General features: G+C 44.8%; 1 protein-coding gene and 2 long non-coding RNA genes across 8 annotated transcripts in view; 1 reads left to right on the forward strand and 2 right to left on the reverse strand.

Annotated features, from left to right (window-relative positions):
- The window catches only part of LOC135899974 (irregular chiasm C-roughest protein-like), an 872345-nt gene that overhangs the window by 388262 nt on the left and 460124 nt on the right, over positions 1 to 23959 (forward strand). The window lies entirely within an intron of this gene.
- The window catches only part of LOC135899977 (uncharacterized), a 322265-nt gene that overhangs the window by 208778 nt on the left and 89528 nt on the right, over positions 1 to 23959 (reverse strand). The gene's annotated exons all lie outside the window — the stretch shown is intronic.
- Positions 1 to 23959, reverse strand: part of LOC135899976 (uncharacterized) — an 88164-nt gene that overhangs the window by 10088 nt on the left and 54117 nt on the right. Inside the window, exon 3 of one of the 2 annotated variants that reach the window (XR_010563759.1) lies at positions 1530 to 1805. The exons of the other annotated variant lie outside the window; for it this stretch is intronic. This is a non-coding gene — a long non-coding RNA (uncharacterized lncRNA). Of the gene's footprint in view, positions 1 to 1529; positions 1806 to 23959 lie in introns of those variants that run through there. 2 annotated transcript variants of the gene reach the window in all.

Below are 23959 nucleotides of genomic sequence, written 5' to 3' on the forward strand. Positions count from 1 at the left end.
GATGTTAAATCACTCTTCTCTAGTAATCAAAACCTTTCGTTCTTCTTACATCTCAATTCTCGATTACTCTGCAACAAAAAGGATGAGGTGACAGCCTTTCTTAACACTGAGTTTTCATTGCGATATTTTGATAACCAAAACCTAATACTGGGATAATTATCTGCATCTCAAAAACACCCCTACAACAATATTTGTACATACAAGTGGCAAAACAAAACAGGTGGGGGTATTCTGATAGCTGCAATTGAGCCTTTAAAGTGCTACTTGATGCGAGAATTTTCAAAAATGCATGAAAACTGCGAAATCTTGTCTGTAATGTGTTTTAACGATGCATTCTCTTTCTTGAAACGTCCTCCAAGTGGAAGTGTTATAGCCTCTTTCAAACTTTGTCGACGGCTTTTTGTTTACATTAAAGAACAAGCTTTTGTTAGTCTTGGCTGGCGATATAAACATTTATCTTTTTTCATCGGCACCTGAACAACGTGAAATACTACTTATACAAAAGTCTGCATGATCGCTTGTATCTACGTCAGTTTATGTCTTTGCTACCAACGTATACGAATAAAATTGTATGTCAGGCGTCATGTGCGCGCAAATCAGTTATCATCTGTCCTTCTTTATTTTTCTTAAGAAATTAGGTAGGCGACGTCAACGTCAGCCTGCTCCAAAGAAACCCAATCCATAAACAAGGCGACAGTGAGTAATTTTCGTGCTAGACTCACTAAAATAAACTGGTATTTCGTGCATGAGGTCATTGATGCAGAAAAAACTTACGATAATTTCATTGATTCTATTAGACTAATATATACGAGGACTCCTTTCTACACAAATTTTTAGAAAAGTTCGAGAAGGCACATAAACAATGGATAAAGAAAGAGTCGGGAAGCCTTAGGAAGGCTGTCTCTCTACGACCTCCTCATCATCTTCATGATATAAATAAATGTTTCTGTCGGCCAATAAAATAATATGTGTTAAAAGTAATAACAAAGCCAGTGGCCACTAGTAGCCAATTTAGATGTTTTTTTAACCGCCCTCTTTCCAACCCACTTTCCAACGCCCTAGTGCGGGCTACCAGACGGAAAATTCTGGTTAGCCTCTTTTTTTTTTCTCTCTCTATCTTTAGCCGCACAAGTCAGTGCTGCCCAGAATGATTTGACTGCGTGGTGCTGTCTGCGCAAGTGTCCACATCCAATGCCTCTCTCTCTTCTTTCTACTCCCTGTTTCCCTCTCCCAGCGCAGTGTAGCCAAACAGATGCTTTTCCGGTTAACACGCACACGCACAAACTAAGCGTTAATACACAGATAGAATATCGCTTTCAATTAAAGAAGGTTAAGGAATTTGCTAAGTGTTAATACACAGACGGGAGTAGAACGTGAATTGTTCGTTGCGCGTAGTTGGAAATTCAGTCGCACCCATCATGTGTCTCTTTGCATAACACTTAGACCACGCCGGCGTATCGGTATCGAAACCAAAACGCGATCGTATTGCTGCAGGGTGTTCGGCGTAGAGTCGTCAAAGAGTGTCAGCGGTCGACTTCTGACTTCTTTCTTTTTTTTTTTTACGCCTAAGCGGGTGAGTTGTGCGAATTCGTTGGTGCACTGGGGAAAAGTGGCTTCGTCAAGGTTTTCTTCATCCATGAAGTTCGGTAGAATGGAGTGGAGCGTGGTTACGTGATTCCACCCGTAAACCAACTTGAATGACGTCATCTGCGTTGTTTCCTGCCCTGCCATGTTGTAGTCTTGTAGACGAAGGTTATGCATCGAAGGATGGCATCCCACGTGTTGTGATCGCCGCGGAAATGTACCTGCAGCGCGCGCAGAGGCAGTCCGACGGTTCAAGAAATTTCTGATACACGAAGGCGCGTCTTGTGCCGAGCGATAACTTTGTAACAGTTGTTAGCCGGCGAAAAAGGTCACTGAAAAAAATGAGAAAAGAAAATGTACGCGCGTCGATAGTAAAATGCCAGCGAAATTCGGCAAAGCTCTTATATATGTGTTCGATCGTGTCTTCCTATCTTGCCCCATTACAGTGTGCGCTGTTTTCTTTCCAAGTGGCTACGTGCCATTTAGCTCAATAGCAAGTCCAACAAGCCCAGCAAGCTGAGCAAACTCTGCTGAAATACTAAATAACGTTCCCATATGGTAACAAGGAGTGTAGTGTCAGCATTCAGCGATAGAGAGAGAGAAATCAAGTAAAGTAAACACAGGGAGGTCAACCAAACAAGTGTCCTTTTTGCTACCCTACACAAGGGGTAAGAAAAAGCACAAATAGAAAGAAAAAAAGATGAAGTGATTTTTCACTGCGTACATGCGGGAGGATACACAGAAAGACTGTAAACGTTCACTCAGGCCGTTTCACTTCAAGAACTGCTATATTGTGTCCATAGCATTTAGCGCAAGTGACGGGTGCGGCCACGGTCCAAGTGGTTTCGATTCAAGAAATGGTGTGTAGTCCAGCTGGCCTAAAGTTGTCTTCAGGAAGAGGCGCTGAACATCGTACAGACATACTGCTGTACGATGGTTTGTTCACACCTTCGGTAGTCGCACATCAGTATATCGGTCATTAATATATGTTAAGAATAGCACTCGTTAGCATCACTCCCAGTCATTGGTGGTAAACCAATGTTGCTTCGTTGCGGGAGAGAGGGAGAGATAAAAGATATGAGAAAGACAGGGAGGTTAACCAGAAGGTAGGCATGCAGTCTGCCACCCTGCACTGAGGAAGGGGTAAGGGGAGACAGAGAGACCTTTAAAAAATTGCACACGCATGAAAAGAGCGGGAGAGGGGAAAGATAAAAATTAGGAACACACACACACACGCAAGGGAGCGCAGGATTGTCAGTCTTTCAACGAGGTCGCTTGATCGGATAATCCTTAGTAGTGCCTTCACTGCCTTCTGGTGTGAAGGTCACATCAGCCGGCACTCCAAGATTGTCTGCTCAGAAAATGGCCGGTCATCGAGGTGTATCAACGCCATCGCGAGCGACTGTCTCTAGGAGCTGTAGCGAGGACAATGACAGAGGATATGTTAGATTGTTTTCTTGCTGCCGTAACTATCACAGGTAGCACTGTCATTCATTGTGATGCGGTAATCAAATGCATTCGTGAAAGACACTCCTAGCCATAGTCGTCAGAGAACAGTAGTCTCGATTCGGGATAGCCCAGATGGAATGCGTAGTCAGAGGATGGGTCCAAGCGGCGCAGTCGAGTATTTCGGAAGGCTATCGTGTTCTACATGGATCGTGTGGCATCACACGCTAGTGTGAAAAGCTTTGCTGCTGCGTCAGTTCTTGATAGGGAGATGAGTTCCTTCACGGCATTTTTGTTAGCCCTCCTAGCAGCTTCAATGGCGTTCTCGTTGCCCTTGATGCCGCAGTGGCTTGGGAACCACTGAAAAGTAATTTCATGTCCTTTTTCTACTAGCTGGTGATATAGCTGCCTTATTTCTAGCAGAAGTTGGTCTTGTGGTCCACGACGTAGAGCGGTAGCAAACAATGCAAGGCTGCCTTCGAGTCGGTGAATATGCTCCATCTCCGAGGTAGGTCTTCATGGATCATGCGAAGAGCGCTGCGAAGTGCAGCAAGCTTCGCAGCAGTCGACGTTGTCCGGTGAGATGTTTTAAACTGAATGGTCACGGCTTTTTCGGGAAAGATCACAGCTCCTGTAGATCCATCCACAGTTGTCGATCCATAAATGTAAATCTGTAGATGGTCATGTATGTCTCGTGCAGCATGAGTAGAGATAGCTGCTTGAGAGCTGGCGGCACTGAGAGTTCCCGCTACTGAGAGTCGAACTTGTGGGCGAGCCAAACACCAAGGAGGTGCAAGGAGCCTCTCAGCAGGCGTATAATCACTAGGGAGTTGGTCACGGTACCACCGATCTCTCCTGGGAAAAGACGCACTGGGCTGGCCTTTCCGCAGCATGGCGAGGTGGTGGAAAGGGGCGCGGGCAACGTGCCTGATGTGTGCTCTGAGCACTTCCATTGTCATATGAGTTCTGACTGGATAATCTTGAGCTAACATAATTGTATCCGCTGTTTCTGTGCAGCACGGCAATCGAAGGCAAACCCTGATTGCCTGCGCATGTGCACTCTCGATTGTGCGGATGTTACTTCTGCAGGTACTGCTCTAGTACAGGTAAGCTGTACCTCAGATACCCGAGAAACAGCGTTCCGTAGAATTGTAACATCGCGTGTACTGACGTACCCCACGCTTTCCCTCCAAGAAATTTGAAAACGTGTGAAATGGCCGTTACGCGTTTCTTCAGCTATAGGCTACACGGGGACTCCAGCTGAGGTCGCGATCAATGATCACCTCTAAGAATCTGTGCGCCCTGGAGTAACATAGATTTTTGCCATTCATAAATATGGCGCAGGACATCATGAGCTTCCGCGTATACGCGACCAGTGCACGTTTCTCATGTGAAATCTGGAGACATTGTTCGCCAAGATACGCCGATATTCAAGTCGCGGCTTTTTGAAGCCTCGCGCGAACCTGAGGACGTGTTACACCTGATGTCCACCCGCATATGTCATCGGCGTACATTGATATCTGGACAGCACTTGGTATGCGTTCCACGAGACCAACAAGAACAAGATTGAATAGTGTGGGGCTAAAGACGCCACCTCGGGGAACACAATGGTGTGTGCAGTGTCCAGAGGCCGCACCGTCATTGGTTTGCACATAAAAAGACCTCATGTGTTAGTAGTTGTGGATCCACCGGTACACTCGGCCACCAATACCAACCAATTCAAGAGCATCAAGTATAGCGTCATGAGCAACACTGTCATAAGCTCCTTTTACGTCCAGAAACACGGCGACAAATAACCGCTTACATCTCTTTCGATATTAGACGTAAGTGACCAGATCCATGACATTATCAGTGGAGCAGCGGAGACGTCAAACACCGGCCATAGTGTTTGGATAAACTTCGTAGCGTTCCAGGTACCACTCCAATCTTGCAAGGATCATGCCTTCCATCACCTTCCCTACACAACTAGTCAGCGCGATGAGCCGCTTCGGATTCTTCTTCGGAATTCCACTTCGGATTCTGAGAACATTGGAGCACATGTCATCATGCACATCTCATTCTGCGTTGCTTCCTTGATCGCTTGTTGAATGCCAGAAGGGAGGCCTTTCCGACATGCTTCTTCCACGCTGGTTTTGAATGACGACCAATCAATTCGCCGGATTGTGTTTGGCGAATGACATCTGGCCAACCCTTTGATCTTAAGGTGAGTGGGAATATGATCACCACCAAGCGCCTCAATGTCTAAAAACCACTTCACATGAGCAGCGAAACGACGTGACACAATCACCAAGTCTAAGCAGCTGCTGTACGATGAGATTCGAAGAAAGGTAGGGCTCCTATCACTAAGCAGGGACAATCCGTGATCAGATACAAATGAAGCCAGCCGACGGCCCGTTGCGTTAATTTCGGAGCTTCCCAAAATAGGGTGGTTATTATAACCTCCTGTGATAATGCATGGCCCAAGGGGTTGCTGTCATGATGCCTTCTGGTATCATGCTATCAAACCGGGTTGATGGAGATAAGTAGGTACCCACTAGTGTGAAGGTTTGCTTTTGCTTCTTAACAGTGAGGCAAACATACTGGCTTCATCACGACGCCGCACATTTTGAATGACGTAGGTAAGCTCCCAACGAATAAACACAGTGCCTTTTCTGTTTTCCCTATAGGTTGCGGACGTGATTGATGCGTAGCCGGATAGCCGGATTGGGTTTGATAATTGCGGTTCACAGATTATGATGATTGGGAAGCGGTTCCAGTATCCATACCGAAGAAAATCAGGCATCCGACATCTAAGACCTCGTGCATTCCACTGGATAATCGATCCTTCCCTGACCCCTCTGAAAGACGATTGATGATTGTCAGCTATGGTTCTACTCGAGGGTTGCGAGGACTGGGCTCAACGCGTCCAACACTTGCAGGCCACTTCGAGCGGTTGAAGCGGCGACACTTGTCAGTAAGTCTTTGATGACATTCACTAAGGACAGCAGCATCGGAAGATCTATCGGTAAACTCTTCATACTTCATCAACCGAAATATGCGTGGAAGTAGACACCAGTCGGGGACGCTCCTTGAATGGTTGTATGCGCGGAAGCGCAAGCCAGTCATCCACGCCGTTAGACTTCTCCGCGTTGTGGGAGAGATTACTTGGCACTTGTACCTTAGCGAAGAGTCCAAGATACGTAGCCAGCAATTGGAGAAACTCAGAGAACTTCAGAAAAATTCTCTTTGTATGGGCAGATAGACGAAGTTCGCTGGAGCGTCCGTTCTCGCCAAAGAAATTGGAAGCGTCTGGGTGTTGTCGCGGGTAGATTGGGCAGTCTTGTCAGCAAATTCGTTGAGATACCATACTGGCACGGAAGCCACTGGAAGCCACACTTCCTTCAACTACGAAGTTTTCTTTCTAAGGAGCCATAATGGGTTCCCTTTGTAGGCTGTACTTATTTAAAGGTCAATCTAAAGTTTCCGCTTCAATATATTCTCGCTGCATTACGGATTTTTGCAGGATTCGATCCGACAGAACGCGAAAAGCTATTGTGAGAACCACCAGCCGCCTCCCAATGTCTCTTTCTATTTCAGAATGCAAATGCTGATTAAAACTAATTTAGTTGTTGTTTTGATTGTACTGTGCGATCGGTAACTTTTGCCGTCGCTATTGCCCCCACCTTAAACTAGCAGTGAAATGATAGCAGACCTAAAGAATTCATTGTTGTGCAATGCTTTCAACGGACAATTAGCAGAAATGTTAGGTTGTCCAATTCTTAACAAAGGAACAGGCTTGCGGACAATTTTGGTCACTGCGTTTACGTTAAATCGAGAACCTGCTGCTCTCAAAAGCCAGCCGAGCTGTATGCATACACGGTTCACAGTTTTACCTCCCTAGCAATAAAGAGATTTCAGTGCAAGTAGTATCCAAAGACGCCAAGTTCTTAGGAATAAGAGGAACCCAGCTTACCACATCACCGAGCAAGAGGAGCATGGCCCGGTGGTTTCAGTCCGAGTTGGTGTGCACTAAAGCGCCACTCGTGTTCTTTTTTCACTCGTTTCGTTACGTTGTAACAGAGTGACGTGAGTTGCGGCAGGTGCGGGAAAGTTAGGACCGAGCCGAAGACAAGGGGGAAACACCGACAGCTAGGTTGTATGGGCCATGTGTACGGCATTATATGCCTCGCAGTTGATTGGGGCTGGGGGGTGACGCATTGGCTGAGGACTTAGAGATAACAACAGCAAACGATGGAAGTCTGAGCTCAGCATTTGGGCGTATCAGAAAGGGCAGTCGTCGAAGCCTCAAAGGCACACTAATGAGAAAAAAGGATTGAGGTGTGCTCGTAGGATGCCTTACAACTATACCGAAAAGGGCCACTCTTACCATGATAGGAGACTCGATAAGCCGGAAAAGAGGCAAGAATGAAAGACTGGTGGCAATGTCACCATAAGGTTCCCATAACAGTTCACTGTGGCGCTCAGTTAGTAGCATAATATTAAAAATGAAATACATTTTGTTCTGAAGGAGCCCAAAACTGAACTTAGGAAGTTTCGACAACCATTACTGTTCTGCAATGGCCAAAGTAAAAGAATGTAAATTGAAATACCTGACGACACACTGACGTACTGGCGCTGAGGTCTTGGTGCGAAATTGCAAAAAAAAAATGAATTCGTGGTTTTATTGTGCCTTTTCTAACAATCACCTTTTACCGCGAAATTAACAAAATATATTTTGAAAGAGTATTGCCCTTTGTAGACTCATTTGTGAGTGTATCTCTTTTGTGTCCCCGTAAGCGTAGCACCATACCCGGCACGAGCAGCGAGTGTTCACGAAAGTCCGCACGAGCCCCGTAATCATTCTCTAAACACTCAGAGCTATTTCACAGCCCCGACGACGTGGATGAACAACTACTGGCTTCACACGCCCATGGAAATCTTTATGGTTGGCAAGTGTGTATATCCACGAACAGTAGCACATGACGCTGGTAAGTGAGCATCACAAGGAATGCCGCTGAGTGCGCCCTGCGTGCATTGCATTTTTCGTATTCAGGTTCAAGTGAACCGAAATTGATCGAGTCACAACACTTAGTGGGCTTCCTGTTTCGAAATTTTAATAGCTATCGCGAGTCACATTCAGAAGGAGGCACAAAAAGCGGGTTGCAGCAAAGAACCAACTCACAATAGTTAAAATGTATATGGTAATTTCAGAGATTATCCCCCTATAGCGATACACTAATACACTTTACTCTCACTAATTAAAGGAAAGACAATATAATTGTTCCTGTATTTTGCGCCCTTTATTCGCTGTCATTTTCGCAGTCCTATAGGCTGAACCACTCTTCAGCAGTAATGTGCTCAAATTCAGTTTACAAAGAGAGCTTATATCGGCTAACACTCAACAAAAAAAGTTCGACCCGGTTCGTGTTGCGAGCAACCCGATCCAAAAAGAGGTCGGCATAATAAAGAGGGTTAGAGATGCCGACGAAGTAAAGACAAAATACAAGAACAACAACAACGTTCGAGCGATACGGTCAAAACACTGGCCAGGCGGCCCGCATGGCGGGGAACAGAATGCAGGAAATTGTCGCCGACTGCTCAAATTCGCGCAGAAAAAGCGCCCACTTGCACCAACGGCCAAGACATTCCGTCATTCGAGAAGCCGACGGAAACTGAAATCCGGCTGTTATATGTTGGCATAAGCCACCGCCGCCAGGAATTCGGGCACAAGGGGCCGCGGTGGGACATCGAAGGGGCCACACCATGCACTCGATCTTGCATTTCTCTTCTTTCGGTTGCCCTGGAAACGCGAAGCTGATGGAAAATACGAGACGGCGAGGTAAACAGAAAGCGGGTAACTTGACTTTCCCGATCCATGTTCGCCTTTTTCTCGAGTCGTCTTCTGCGTACTACTTCGTGTCTTTCTTGTAGTGTGTGTTCGTGTCAGCATCTTTTTGTCCTGCAAATTCTCTGTATCTCTTGCTTTATAGCCATCTCGTCGCCTAGACTGTTGACGGTGCAACTTCCTGTTTTAACGACGCTGTGCACCGGAGTATTTCGCCTGTGTTCGGCTCGTAGTATATTTACTTTTGCGCGCATTCCTTGAGCATTCTTTCGATGTCAAAAGAGCAGTATTTTCGTGTGATTGGTCCTTACCATTCGCTTCATTTCTGTGCTTCATTTTTTTCTCATATCAAAGTTTACCCTCGACGAATGCTTTGCTTACTGTAATGCTGGATTCCCTTTGGCGAGGTGCACAACCAACGGCATTGTGAATTCCGTCGACAGTGCAGAGCATGAGAGAACGCGCAGAAGTTTCCATTGTCAGTTTCAACGTCTTACTATTAATGCAAGTATTCTTGAGAGACTAATGGTCCTCAGCATTCCATGAAGTATATATTTTTGTATCTAAGTGAGAAGAACTTTTGTTGCAACAGACAAAGAAAAAGGTCACGATCTTAAAGCACCGTACGATGTACCGTTAAGCAGTATCTTGAGGCTGCTGTTATTCAGTGCTCTGATGGACGCAATGAAGCGTCACCGTCTGTCAAATATGCATTTTTGGACTTGAAAAGAGTATTGCCAACTAAAAATAATAGCCCTTCTGGTCGAGTCACAAAAAAAAAAAAACTCTAAAACCCGCAATACGAGCATTTAAAGTTCGTTAAGAACTCGCTTACAAACATAATCAACCTGAAAACATGTTTATTGCGTCTATAAAAACGCAGTAGCAAAAAAAAAAGGTTATCCATAAATAGGACAACTTATAGAAGTTATCAATATTATTAAGCGCTTGCTTTTTTTCTAATGTGAAGTGTGGAATCCTATTTCGAGACGAAACTAATAAAATATGTTTCCGTGAACGAAAATCACCGGTCGGAAACCAGGGTTAGCTATCAGGTGGTAAATAATATTACACAATACGATGTCATTTGTTTAACCTTCGCATGGACGCATGTCCCCTGTGCGAATTTGTTTGCTGGCGTAGCTTGGTCTAGGGTCGGTGACATCGCTGACTCCGTAGATCTTCGTCGTGCCAACTTTGCGAGCAACGTGCAAGGGCAGCGTGTAACTGAAGCAGCATTAATAATTCCTTCGCATACCAGGCCGCAGAGTACGAATGGCATTTGTCATCTCGGCAGACATTGGGATGTTTAACTTAGATTTAATCACTTAATCACACTCAGCAGGCTTAAAACATACTCAACGTCTGCGTGGAATCACGGCAGCGCCAGCACTGATAAAACGAAACTGGCCAACTGAATTGTTGGGTGCACTTCACCGGAGCCACTTCACGTGGCGAAATCCCCTAAAGCGCCTCTGGAATAATGCTTAAGAGTGAAAGTGCTACGAACTTTTGAAACCGCTATAGCTATAGTTAAGAAGAAGCATGGAGACTTGCGACAAAATTCTGAACATTTTCAAGATCTGCCATGTTGCCAAATTTGGTTATTGCGGCGTTTTGAGCAAATCACAGAAGCTCTAGAAGCCCTCCAGGCCTCTCTAATTGGTTCAAAATGCTGCTATTGCAAAAGTTAACAGTATAGCAGAATGTCCAGAATGTAGCACCGATGGAGGAGGAAATATGAAGCACACTGCTTATGGATGATGATGGACTTTCTTATGGATGAATGGACGTGGATAACCTACATGTTTATAACACTGGAAGCACGAATTGTGGTAGAAACTTTGAAGTTTTTAAACCGCTTAAAGAGAAACCAACAGCATTTGAAAACCGCTATAAAACCTGCCGCCCGCAAACGGATAAGTTTTCTCGCTAGGTAGATCAAAAAAAAAAAAAACATTAAATTTAGCGAGATAACGACTAAATTGAACGCCGCTTATGAAGATGATATGGGAACTTGGATTTCGGCTTAATCGTTTGCTGTTGTGCAAGACATATTGCAAGACAGCCCTTAACCAAGGGACTGGCTTTCTTCTCGAAGGGAGTGCGACTGTTGTCAAGCGCCATACCCGCCGCCGAAGCTTGGTACCCATAGCGTAGAGCCGCTAAGTTCCATGTCGCGGGTTCAATCCAGGCCTTGGCGACCACATTTAGATAAGGGTGACCTGTAAATAAGCTTGTTTGTTTAGATTTAAACGCACAATATAAACCAGGTAGCCGAAATTGATCCTGAGTGCCGCGCTACGGCGTTTCTCATAACTAGATCGGTTATTTGGCACATAATACCCTAAAATAGAATTATTCTTTTCAAAGTCATGAAGCCACTTTGCCATTTACACTAAAGCTCATCTACGTTCATGTATATGTATCAAGGATGTGTACTCATTCTTGATAGGGATCACGTCTAGCGCCAAATGCAATTAATGTGGCGCTCAAGAAACAATAGAACACCTTTTGTGTTAATGTCCTGCAGTCATTTGGGAATCTCATCACGAAAGAAGGTGCCATCGAGAGATATGGTGTGAAACCGCAAACTGACCAGGCACTTTCTACGGGATTGATTTTGTCGTTTCGAGTAAGGCACCAGTTCTGGTCAGCGCTTGTGTTGTTGTTTCGTCTCTTTGTGGCACTCTTTCATACAATAGTGTTTAACTTTTCTCAGTAAAGTAAAGAAAAAACTCTTCAGTAACATATAAATTGGTATTCGAAATTACAAATACACTGAATTATTTGCCACCGATACTTTCGCGACTTCGTAAAAGTAAATTTTCAATAGTCCAGTAAATTGCACTTTTTTCTATGTTAAACGCAGAGTTTTTCGTTTGTATACTAAATCCACTAAGGGAACCTAAATAAGAGAGAATAGTGGAACGGTAGAAACAACTACTGAGGCGTTGCCAGAAGACCAAGAATTAAACAGCCAGCCGCGACCACAATGACCGGTAAGAAGTTGTATTTGCTGTCGACCAACAGACCACATGACATTCTACTGGCAAGCTGTTGCTATCTCAGTGTCAGTTACTTGGCGACAGCTTGAGCTGACAACATGCGTCAGTACTCTTTGGAGACTCGGTTGCCTAGCCTTCCATTTCGGCGCCAGTATTCTTTATACCCGCATAAAGAAAAAAAGTAGAATCTGAAAGAATGAATTGTTATAAATACTGGTATAGCCCTCGGACCTCAGTTTCATTCTTCGCATTCAGGTCTAGGTAGTAGCATAAAACACTCCGGAATAGGCGGCCTTACCCAACAGAAGGGGCGTGCCTTCCTGCTGAGTCGCAATCGCGTTCACTTACGTCTGACAGCCAATTGAAATTCAAGTCCAGCATATATAGGGTGGCACCTGAAGGCGAAAAAAAAAACAGAGAAATAGCTTGCTTCAGATGAAAACATCACCCCCGCCTAGATATCTTCGCAAGGACTTGTCATTCAAGAAACGGATTGCGTCGCACTCATCTACTGTCATAGAGCCGTCGGCTTCCGCCACTTGTCCACTGAATGGGCTTGCTTTTCTCCGAAGGCTCTTAAGGAAATGGGCTTCTGGAGTGGTGAAGTGCACTCGAATAAAGGCTTGAAAGGAGTTTACTGTGCCGTGCATGCAGAGGTAGTCCCACTATGCGTATCTCATCCCGGTGGCGCCCGTTTTATTTACCTTAGTAGTACTAATATCTGTAGAATTCATGGTAAAGAAAATATATATGGCTAGGAAAATGCGCCCTATGATTATTTACCATGAATGTGTTTTACTATTAGTTACTTTCGTAGACTAGGAACATAGAAAAAGTAGTTTGCACGCAGAAGAAACCGCCTATTGTTTCGAAAAGATATCACTACACATTTCTAAGCCTGTATTCTTTGAAATCGAAAGTATATAGTCAATAACCTTACAAGTCGTATCTTTTTGTATCTGTTTGCTGCATATGTGGCGACTACATCAATGACCCCGCAACAAGCAACCGCGGTAACTAACCCTATTGTATGAAAGATCAGCCGTTTATCGCGAGAAAATATGAGATGTCGCTGATTACGTGACCAACATACTAGCCTCACTTGTTTAGTTTTGAGCAACGCAGGCTAGTTAGACTGTGGCTTGATGACTGTACGACGGTTAAAGGCAACTAGTCAATGCCTCTAGACATGCAAAGCAGTCGCTGTCCTTCTCGTCTCCTCCCCTCCTGCGTGAGAGCGACCCGCCGTGTTTATGCTTGCCCAATGCGCCACGGACCCAATGAACAACTGGCCTCATAAATTCGACACATATATCATCGCCGCCATGACAAGGGACATAGTATAATATTTCAATGGCTTCTAGGACATTGCAGCATCAGCGGGAATGACCACGCCGACGGAGCTGCCCGATCTGCACATGAAAGTGGTCAACGTGTCTTGATTCCGCTTTCGCGAACAGGCGCTGCGGCTGGGCTTCGATTGATGTCCCGTCAATGTACTTTGCCTCTGTGGGACTCGAACGCTTTCACCATGTGTCGTTCGCGTTCGTTGACTCCGGACATGCGGATGCACCTACCGCCTGGGTTACCACGACGTGAACAGACCATGCTGTACTCTCTGTGGCTAGGCGTTGCATTTACGAACTCATATGCTTTCCTTATTGGAATGGCCAACAGCCACACGTGCGCCACATGCAACAGCGATGAGACGCTCCCACATTATCTGTGTTTGCCCGCAATATAGTGCCCAGAGACAAGCGTTGTGCAGAGTACTGGACCAGTTGGACAATCGTCCACTATCAGAACTCAAAGCCCGTACTCCCACAGAACATCCGCGCTGAAGGCCTTACTTGCGTTATTAATGCTCCTGCGGTTTACGGGGCTTCACCACGGACTTTAAGAACGCCGTCTGCTACCGCTCTGTAGTGTAGGCGGTTTGTTCGGGCTCGTCTCTATTTCTCTCTATCTCCCCCTTCAGCTCTCTTTCTCTTTTTATCCCGCTTCACCATTCCCCCGTGTACGGTAGCCAACCGAAACTGCCTCTTGTTAACCTCCCTGCCTTTCTATGCAACCTTTCCTCTTTCTCTTTATTTGTGAACAGAAACCAAAGTTAGCACCGCTCTCTTTTTGGATTCAATTTACTGCTGATTTGTTCTTTCCCTTTTCGTCCCACGGCGTGTACATATGGCACGCATTTATGTTTCGCTCGCTAACACCTAGCATGACATTGGTTGTCTCCTTTTCTAACGTTCAGCTTTCGAGTTAAGCTATGTTTTACAGCCGGCTACGCAAAGAAAACACGTTGTTCTAAAAAACAAATTGCGCTTAATCCATATTTGAAATATTTAAAAATTGAGCTTGGTTGGTTTAACATCCCGAAACTGCACAGTTGGTTATGGGGCATGCCAATGCGGAGGACTCTAGATTGAATTCAGTCACCTGGGGTACTATAATGTTGACTTAAATCTGAATACATAGAGAACATTCTTGCCTTGCGCCCCACTTTAATGTGAACGTCACTGTTGTGAATCGACCCCGTGACCCTGTGCTCAGCAGCTGAGCGCCATTTTCATACATTTTAAAACCGAAACACTTTGTGCCTAATTCCTCGGTATTTCGCGATAAGACCTCAGAAGAGGGTAGTGCTGGTGTGGAGGAGGTGAGAAGCGAGTAGAGAGGGTAGCGCCAAAGAGAAAGACGAAGACACCTTTCCGGGATTGGTCAGGGCGGGCGCTGACGTATCCAGCGGAAAATTCTGCATGGCTCTCCACCACTTAACGGGACATAAAGATGGGGACATAAAAATTATTAAGGGTCAGAATACGCCTTATTAAGAAAAGCGAATACGTCAAGGAGTGAATGTTATGCGCACATACCTCGGTGTTTACGACCCAATTGCTGTAGGCACTGCCGCAGAGTCCAGTTCTTAGAAACCACAGCAGTGATTCTGTGGCCTTGCGTACATAGGAGATGCTTTGAGGCAAAGGCCCCAATACCGTTCGCATCGTGGGTGGTCTATTGCCTAACCCTCTAAGCCAGCACTTCCTTCCGAGAACATGTCCTAGAGCTTGGTTAAAACAGCAACAAAAACTTGCATTTTCCACGCGGCATCGTCGCTAGTTCGACGGTGGATGAATACGAGCTAGTAAAAGTAACGCCCAGCCACCAATGACAGAGTAAAGTGGCTTGTCAGCCCAAAGGTCGAAAAACAGTTGGAAGCCGTAATTATTAATGACGGAAATTGAGTATGAACAAATTCCGCTGCATTTCATAGTTTTGTTGCGTGTGAAGCGATCGAGCCTGGCTACCTTGGCATATCTGTGGATGGTATATAGAGAGGAAGAGAGCGAGAAAACTATAAATGAATGGCCTTGAGGTTAAACTAGACTCAGCCCAATTGAATACCCTGCTCATGGCGCATGAGCATGTGTTGGTGGGTTAGTTGGTTAAGCATGATTACAAAGACGGCTACAAATAAAACAACACACGAAGAAGGGGGCACGAGACAGCACGTAGGCGCACTAACAACTGAGTATTATTTCTTGACATAGTAATATATAGCTGCTGTCAAGGATCAAAACAACAAGAATAAATAGGGCAGTCATCTGCATCGCACAAGGAAGCCAAGATACAGAATAACTTTTAAGTGTCACTCTCAAGATACGCCAGTTCCTTTGTCGAAAGCGAAACTGTATCAGTGAAACCTCAGTTTCGCTTTCGACAAAGGAACTGGCGTATCTTGAGAGTGACACTTAAAAGTTATTCTGTATCTTGGCTTTCTTGTGCGATGCAGATGACTGCCCTGTTTATTCTTACTGTTTTGATCCTTGACAGCAGCTATATATTACTATGTCAAGAAATAAAACACTCAGTTGTTAGTGCGCCTACGTGCTGTCTCGTGTCCCCCTTCTTCGTGTGTTGTTTTATTCGGCGCCGTCTTTGCAATCCTGCTCGTGGAGAACGAGAAAAGGGAGGAAATGCTTAAGGGAAGGAGTCGACGACCTGAGAAAATTTCTCAGCGCCGTATGACAGATGGTTGCCCATTCCTGTTGTTGTGAGAAAATACAGCATCGCTTCTGCGGCTTTCTGTAACTTTGATATGCGTGACCATGGTCCCAAGATCTTGTCCAACGCAATCCTTGCATATAACAGGACTAGCATCTTCAGCTTCTATTAAACTCTTTGTCTCTCTCTATTGCACGACGAGAAATCTCTTCGGTCTAGTTTTTTGTTTGTTTGTTTGTTTGTTTGTTTTTTAATTGTGCGGAGGGCAAGCCTTTAATTTTCAAAGGATAGGAAGCAGCACAGAAGATGTTCGACAGTTTCTTCGCCACCACAGCTATTGCATAAAGGAAGAGACAACATATTGCATTGCTTACGAGCGTACTGTGCGGCCTCATAGTTCATAGAAGCTGTTACTTCCAGTGATTCCGTAGAAGGACCAAAAGGCACTGAAATGGGTTCCTGTGGCTAGATTCAAAAACACGTTGGTGAATTGTTGTGAATTCGAAAACACATTGCCCGTCAGATCCGCTGTGCAGAACTACTTGAGCGATCTGGAGGGCCGCCTTTAAACTGCAAAGTATACCTCAAAGTACGAAGGATCTCTTCATAGAAGAATTATTAACTCGTAATAAATGAGGCTTCATTTGTCGTTACGTATGAATTTAAATACTGTAGTTGTTTATACTCCTGCAATTATTAACGTATAGAGTAAATATTTCTATACCAATCATTTGAGCTCAACGCAGCCTGAGTTAGCAGATTCTCTTAAGTAGCGAAAAATAAAGCATAGGCGCTGTTTATTAGATAAATACGATGCTCCTGCTACAGGCTTACTAGCCGTGTGATTGTCACAGTGCTTTTTACGTACCTTTATGGAGGGCCGACGTTCCATTTCTTTCGCACCCGTGCTCAAGCTTTTTCTTTTTTTGCTTAACTTCTTTCTCCACGCTCGGCTGCTTTTGATACCGACTTCTTCATTCTTTGTAGCTTATTTCAATTTCTTGCTGCCGACATTTTCCCTCATTGCCTTTTGTTCTGCTTGTCCAGTCGGGCACCAAGCCAATGGCTAACACCCATTCTGAGGCATTGGCCAAGATTGTTCATATACCCAATGGCACATGCCAAGTCGCACAAAGCCAATGTCCCAGGCAAAATCATAATCGGCAAAACTTCGCACAAGCAGTGCGTCGAAAGAGGGCCCCTCACCATGCCCCAGTGAGCATTTTAGTTATACGCTGGAAGTTGTTACGTGCCCTCTAGGCAGAGTTCTACGGCAAGCACTTTTCAAATTGGTTCATTATTAGCGCGAGTAGAAATATTTCAGTGCCGGGAGCCGATGATTTCAGGCGGCGAGCGTCAGCGCCAACGTAACGCTTGCGCCGCCTAGCCTCCGCAAGCGGAATTCCTTCCCTATGTTCTCCCATACCGGAGCTCGATTATCGCGTGGCGCATGGGTCACAAGCCCTGCCTTTCGTTTTTCTCCCTTTTTGCTGCGCGGCGCACTTCCACTGACGCTGTCTCCCGCGAACTGTTGTGTTTGTCTAGTTTCGCGCAGGCGCACGATTTTGCTCGTTATGTACGAGAACACCTTATCAGCGATATAAGTCAGTGCTACAGGAACACTGAGGCTGACACAAGCGGATCACAGCGCATGATCGCGCACTGAAACATGGTAGATAATGACATAGTTTCGTTGTCTGCGCGTGCGACTGACCGACGTGCGAACAAGCACACGAAAAGGAAGTAGATCTCGCTTGCTACGGTACGAAGTAAAATAAAACACACAGCTATTAGGCTAGTGTGTCTTATTATTTCCATAAAGTTAATTTTGTCTATTGAAGCTGCAGATTGCACAAATAACAGATCTTGCCTTGAATAATTATCGAAGTCACGCGTCACTGCGAGCGACGTCACAGCGTGTACATGTTCGTAGGCGCACTTGCGCATTTACGCCGCCTCTCCGGCTGGGAGCGCGGCGCCCGCGAGGAGACGGGCAAATGGCGTTCGTTTTGAAATGTTCACTCTTTGTGCGATGCGTAGCAACGTAAATACCTAGCAGCCAGAATCGTTAGCGCCAATTGTATGCACTGCGCTTGTCAGCTCAAAATGACTAGACCTGGTGAGGAGCCCTCTAACATTGCCCGCAAGAATAAATGCACACTTCTGAAGAGGAATTTACATAGACCTGATAAAGTGTATTCCATGTGACCGGTTTTTAACTTTTTCACCGTGTATATGTTCACTGTCCACGTCCTCCACAACTTTCTCAATAAATTCAAACGAATGCTTCCTTCTCACCTTGTGACATCATTTAGTACCCTTTCTCCATTCTCCAAAGAAGGGTAGCCAACAGTGTTCAGCCTAGTTAACCTTCTTGCCTTTCTCTTAGCACTCATCTCTCTCTCTCTCTCTCTCTCAAACTAATGCAGCAAACACAAGAATGCAGAAGCACAAGAGGAGAAAAAAAAAAGAAAGTGGGTAACAGAAAAATTGTTCCAATCACAGACATTCACGTAGGCGGGTGGATCGCAAGAAGTACAATAGCGCTTGCACGGCCTTCTAATGCGATGTTAAGTCGCGTCGATGTTTTACAATTATTTCTTCCGACAGAGTCTGGTCGTCTAACTGGTTCGGCACGACGGAAAGCGATTGTCTCTGCGCATTACACTACGGGAACTGGCATAGAAGGTGAGGAATTATTTCCGCGTCGCCTCAATCGCCACCCCAGATCTTATATAGCGAGTGTATGAAGTAATGACAACTCGTCGCTGCGAACAGAAAAAATTCCGATCCTGGCTCCTGTCATTGTATTGTACTAAGTTTCTGTACTACACCTGCATTAAGCAACGCTGGGATGAGATGGCAAAGAGGCTTCAATATGCGTGGTGCTGCCACGTGTAGAAAGCGAGTTACCCAACTGTCTGTGCCTCTGATCCCCGAGAGACGTTTTATCCACCGCCAGAGAAGAAAGGGGGAAGGAAACATTGGTAATAAGCAACTTTCATCTTTGTTAATATTCGTTTCCTCTTGCAACGCACTAGTCGCTTGTGTGGTTTCTATTCGAAGAAATATACATTTTCGCTCCACTCAAGGGACAAACGCGCGCTGCAGATTAAAGGGGAATGTACCGCAGGCATAGCGAAGCCTAATCGCATGAACTATGCATGAGGCATCATCCTGAGTTCGAAAATGAAGTTTTGTAAGAGGGCAACGAAGCTTTCATCTAAGGAAGCTGCAAAGGAGGAGGAGGGGAAATTTGAGGAGGAGGAGAGTTGCTTGTGGCAGGCGGCCCTAAAAGAAGCTACATGAGTGGGCTACGCTTCTCCAGAATGAAATTTTGTTGCTCAAGACTCGCCGGTAACAGTCCCACCTTTAATCTTAAAACCGTCTCTTTTTATACCCACAGATAACATTTATTTCTCTGCATTATTTTCTCTCTCTTATTTATTTCTCTTCTCAGTGGTCGTAGGCCTCGATGAGGCTGACGTGTACTGGCGACGTCATAAACAGGGACACTTACGGAATTATTCATGATTGAACTATGCAACTGAACGTTTCATTGTATCTAATTCTGACCTGGAAAATATAGATATGGCTTGAGAAACTCTTGCGAGAGCTTATGTTTGCGCAATATGAAAGCGAGTACTTATAGAATATTGCGCAGCACCTTGCTAACATAAAGATAGCAAAAAAGTCGACGCGAGAAAGTGGTTATCAAGTTTTGTTAGCCTTAGCATAGTGGAAAATAATTATCCCGCTCCTTCGCTTGGAAAGGAAACATCTGAGTTTAAGGTGGCTTTTACTTTATATGTATTGCCGCAGCTGGCGCTTAGATTAGCCGGAATTGAATAGTGTAGATAAGCAGCGTTTTAGTCACGTTGCCATTCAAAAGAAGAAAAAGAAAGAAATTGGTCGTACTATAGCTCCTAAAAAATTAATATTCTACGAAGATGAACTACACTTTTTGCCGCATTAGTCCCGTTTCCACAAAGGTTTTTAAGCTAGAATCGTTCGCAACAAATAATTCGAGCCAAGAACGGTGCCGGCCAATGGCGAACAGCGCTCACGAACAAACATCTTTGTGAATTCCGCCCCTAGATGATATTATTTTGCTGCGAAAGCTTGTAGAAAGAATAAATGCGCATGTATATATATATATATATATATATATATATATATATATATATATATATATATATATATATATATACCTGCCTGCGGCAAGTTGTTTTTTCGTCCACTTTAATTTCCAATAATTTATCGTTTCTTCATTTCATTTATTAATCACAAGTAATTTCCCCTATGTCGTCCTTGGTGTCAGTGTCTGTTGGCTTCTTATGATATGACTAATAAAAATCGGGCCCCTCGGTTAACCCCCTTTCTTCTCGTTTATATATATATATATAGATATATATATATAAACCACAAAAACCCATTTTGGACTCCAATCTGGCTGATGCCTTGCAACCTTCAGCCATACACATTGGAGTCCTTTCTATGGCATGCCAACATGAACAATGTGGCCGCAGTTTGATAGCAAACTATACAGACAGTTCCGTACGAGGATTGGCGAGCAATGTACGAAGCATTGATTTTTATTGAGTGCATTTATTTTAACACCTATCAATGTAGACATTATGTCCGTGTCTACCTTGACTTGTGGGCCGACAACCGGTGAGAACGGTTTTCAAGTCGCACCTTCATGGGCAGTGGATGTTCGTCCAGTCGTTGCAGAGCGTCGGAGAGTGATTGTCCTTTGAGTGTCACACGAAGGACACTAGCGTATTGAGTGGTCAATGCTGTGTGCGTAGCCGCATGCATTGCGTTCAACACTGTTAGCCATCATCTGTCGTGGTTGCTTAGAGGCTTCGGCGTTACTCTGCTAAGCAAGAGGTCGCGGAATCAAATATCGGCGGCGAACGCATTTCTGTAGAGAGCGAAATGCAAAAAATGCCCGTGTGCCGTGCATTGGGCGCACATTCAAGAACCCCAGGCGGTCGAAATTAATGCGGAGTCCCCCATACGGCGTGCCTCATAATCAAATCGTGGTTATGGGACGTAAAACCCCAGAATTTAACTGTCATCCATTCTGCTATAGCTTGAATACGCTTTTGTAGAAGCAACTTCTACCCACAGTCGAATGAGGCTCTGGCAGCACTTTAATATATTTGTATACCTTGAAATATTTGAAAATATTTACCCAATCGGCTTTTGATTTTTGCCAAGTTGCAACTTTATAGTTCCAATATTTTTGAAAAGCTGCATTATTGTTAACTCTAACGAACAATTGGTAGAGTTTTGGTAACATTTAACAATGTGCTAAATTACTCAACCCACCTCTATAGCAGTGCCAACTAAATCGCGTTTGCATTTCCGATGTATCTGCGAATTTCGTAGCACTATCTTCAATCGTGCTCTCAGTGTATTTTCGACAACATCGGGAGCGTGTATTCTACACTGCATGCAGTCGCAATAATAGAATCGCTGCAAGATGCGATTGCTCCCTTCATGTCACGCTCCAGAATCATCGCAGTCTGTGGCCAAGTCTCATTTCATGGAATCCTGCAATTATTGTCTTTTTCGTTCTGGCATTATCCCATACATTAAAGTTTTACGAAGCTACCAGTGGCCGATAGGTACAAAGCACCATTTCAGTTTTCCATCCCCTGGTTTGGCATCCAAGTATCTTCTCACCGTAGATTTACTAGAATGAGAATATATCGTTTTTGCCAGAATTTGTTAGCACATAGTTTTTAGTGATGCCAGAATGTGTTTGCATACTTGTAAGAAAATGTATTACACGGATTTTTCTGTCCCTCATGTATAGTTTCTGTTGTGAACAGGCGTAGGGGTGTGGCCAATTTCAGGCAATAAATTTCTGCCTTTATTCGTGCCATCGAACGCGTTCGTATCTAAGGTTACATGAAATAAAAATAAGTGGTGAAATGAAACCATCATTAAACCTTGTCGCTGTAGCGTAGCATTACTGGTTAATTCGCACCGAACAAATTGCGCTTTGACCTAAATACCATTGACCTATACACCACGCGTAGACCAACGACGCCCTCAATTACGTTCGACTGAAACTGTAGTGTCAGCATTCTGCGACTCCGCCCACGACGCCGTTCGCCATCTTTCCACGATATCCCAAGGCACGCGTATATTGCTGCACGTTCTTTCGATTGCCTTGAGTGACACCGCAGCGCCGCCACACCGCGTCGGCGCCTACTCCGCGATGGCCGCTTCCGCATTGCGCTCACAGATGGCGACGCAAGTCCGTGCCACGCTGCTCCTGCACCGTTTGCTTCGCTGCAGTGCGTGTCGATCACTGGCATGCTTTGAGTTCTCGCCGCGTTGCGCCGCTGCTTTGCTACATTCGCGCGGAATCAGCAGTTGCCGGGAGCTATTTCCTTTTGACCGCTAAAAATTACCGGATATGATCAAATCGCGCTAATTCGTAGCTAAACTAAGGCATCACAACAACACGGGTGTGGACAGTGCAAATAAGATGTTCACATGCAGTATAATTGAGGTGTTGAAGTGAATAGGAGGACAAAACAGAGGGACCAGGCAGAGATGTTACCCAGAAATGCGTCTGGTTGCTACCCTAGGCAAGGGGAAGGGAAAAGGGGGCATAGAAAGATAAGGGTGATGGAGGACTTTCGAGGGGAAACGTTGCCTATAGTAAGTGAATGCCAATGAGTTCCTCAAGAGTTTCTGGTGAAGTCATATAGCCCGCAATTAAATTTATGAGGGTGCACTGAAGAGTGAACAGAGCGGGCGGGCACCACGTCAACCGGTGGACAGCGTTCAGAAAGTTCCAATTCACTGTCGCACTAAAACTCAAGCAACATTGAGTGATGTCTGGGAAGGCTCCAGTATCAACTAAATTATTGCACATGAGTATTGCGTGTCGGAACCCGTAAAGGCGCCTGCGGTCCTTTAGAGGTTTGGAACATCTTGGTGAGAGCTAGCTAGTTCATAATAATTTTAGAGGTTCGTCTCAGCTAAGGCTGTCCTCGATGTGTGCGTATAAGAGCTCGTATACGCCTCCTATATTTTTTATGTCGTGTGGTTTCGCGGCTCTTCTTTGTCGATACGTCAGTGTGCTTTCATTACAGCGAAGTTACAATACAATTAAAGTTGATAGTCAATATAATTTTGAGCGGAGCTACCACGCGGTGTCGCTGCGTTTAATGTTCACTAGACTCATGAGAACACGGATTAGGGTGGTACTTACTAAACCCGCAAGTTCAGCAACATCATTTCAATAAATAATAATGAAAAAAAAAGACTTACATGTGTACCTCTACACAATAGTTCGTTTTGAAGTAAGCCCTTGACTTGGGCGAGTTGTTTTGATTCAGTGAAAACACAGTGGCATGTGCACAAAGGCAACAACGTGAAGATCACAGGACTAGAGCTGATTTACAATTATACTTGGAGACCTGGAGGTTCTTTGTTCATGCCTTCATCCCAACCACTCTATTTTATCACGAAATATTGTGTTGCCTTTATTGACCCTCCACTCCATCTTCTACTCTGGTATCCGAGTTCGCAAAGTACTGCGTCCTATTGTCGTTCAATGTCAATACAATCAGATGGTATGGCAGTCGTAGCTTACGGCGCTGGGGAATGTCGGTCGCATTTGACGAAAGCTCATTGAGCGAATAGACGATGAGGATCGTCATTTGAAAAATGTTTTGCCATTATGTGAGGTTGCCAAATGCCAATCACTAAACATGCCAAACGTAATAAATTGCCCTGTAGAAATCACTTATAGCCTATCGTTGTTCTGTAGTCGTCTTGCTCTGATATGGATTTTTAGCAATATATAGTGCCACCAGCCTATTTCTCTTGATGCATTTGGTTACCTTGGGCTTGCTGATGCTGAAAACTCTATTCTGAAAATTCAACATGCCGTCTTAAGACGAGAGACTTGTGGCGCAGAAACATTGTAGCCAAGACAACGTCAAACCTAATATTCAGATAGCTCACAATTCTGCACATGCGCAGTGGAGACTCAATATGCGCGTTGCCGAAAAGCGTTCACGTTTTATATTGTAAAGATGTTCAGGAGAGTGCATACCGA

The sequence above is a fragment of the Dermacentor albipictus genome, chromosome 4 (assembly GCF_038994185.2).
Source record: "Dermacentor albipictus isolate Rhodes 1998 colony chromosome 4, USDA_Dalb.pri_finalv2, whole genome shotgun sequence".
Taxonomy (NCBI): domain Eukaryota; kingdom Metazoa; phylum Arthropoda; class Arachnida; order Ixodida; family Ixodidae; genus Dermacentor; species Dermacentor albipictus.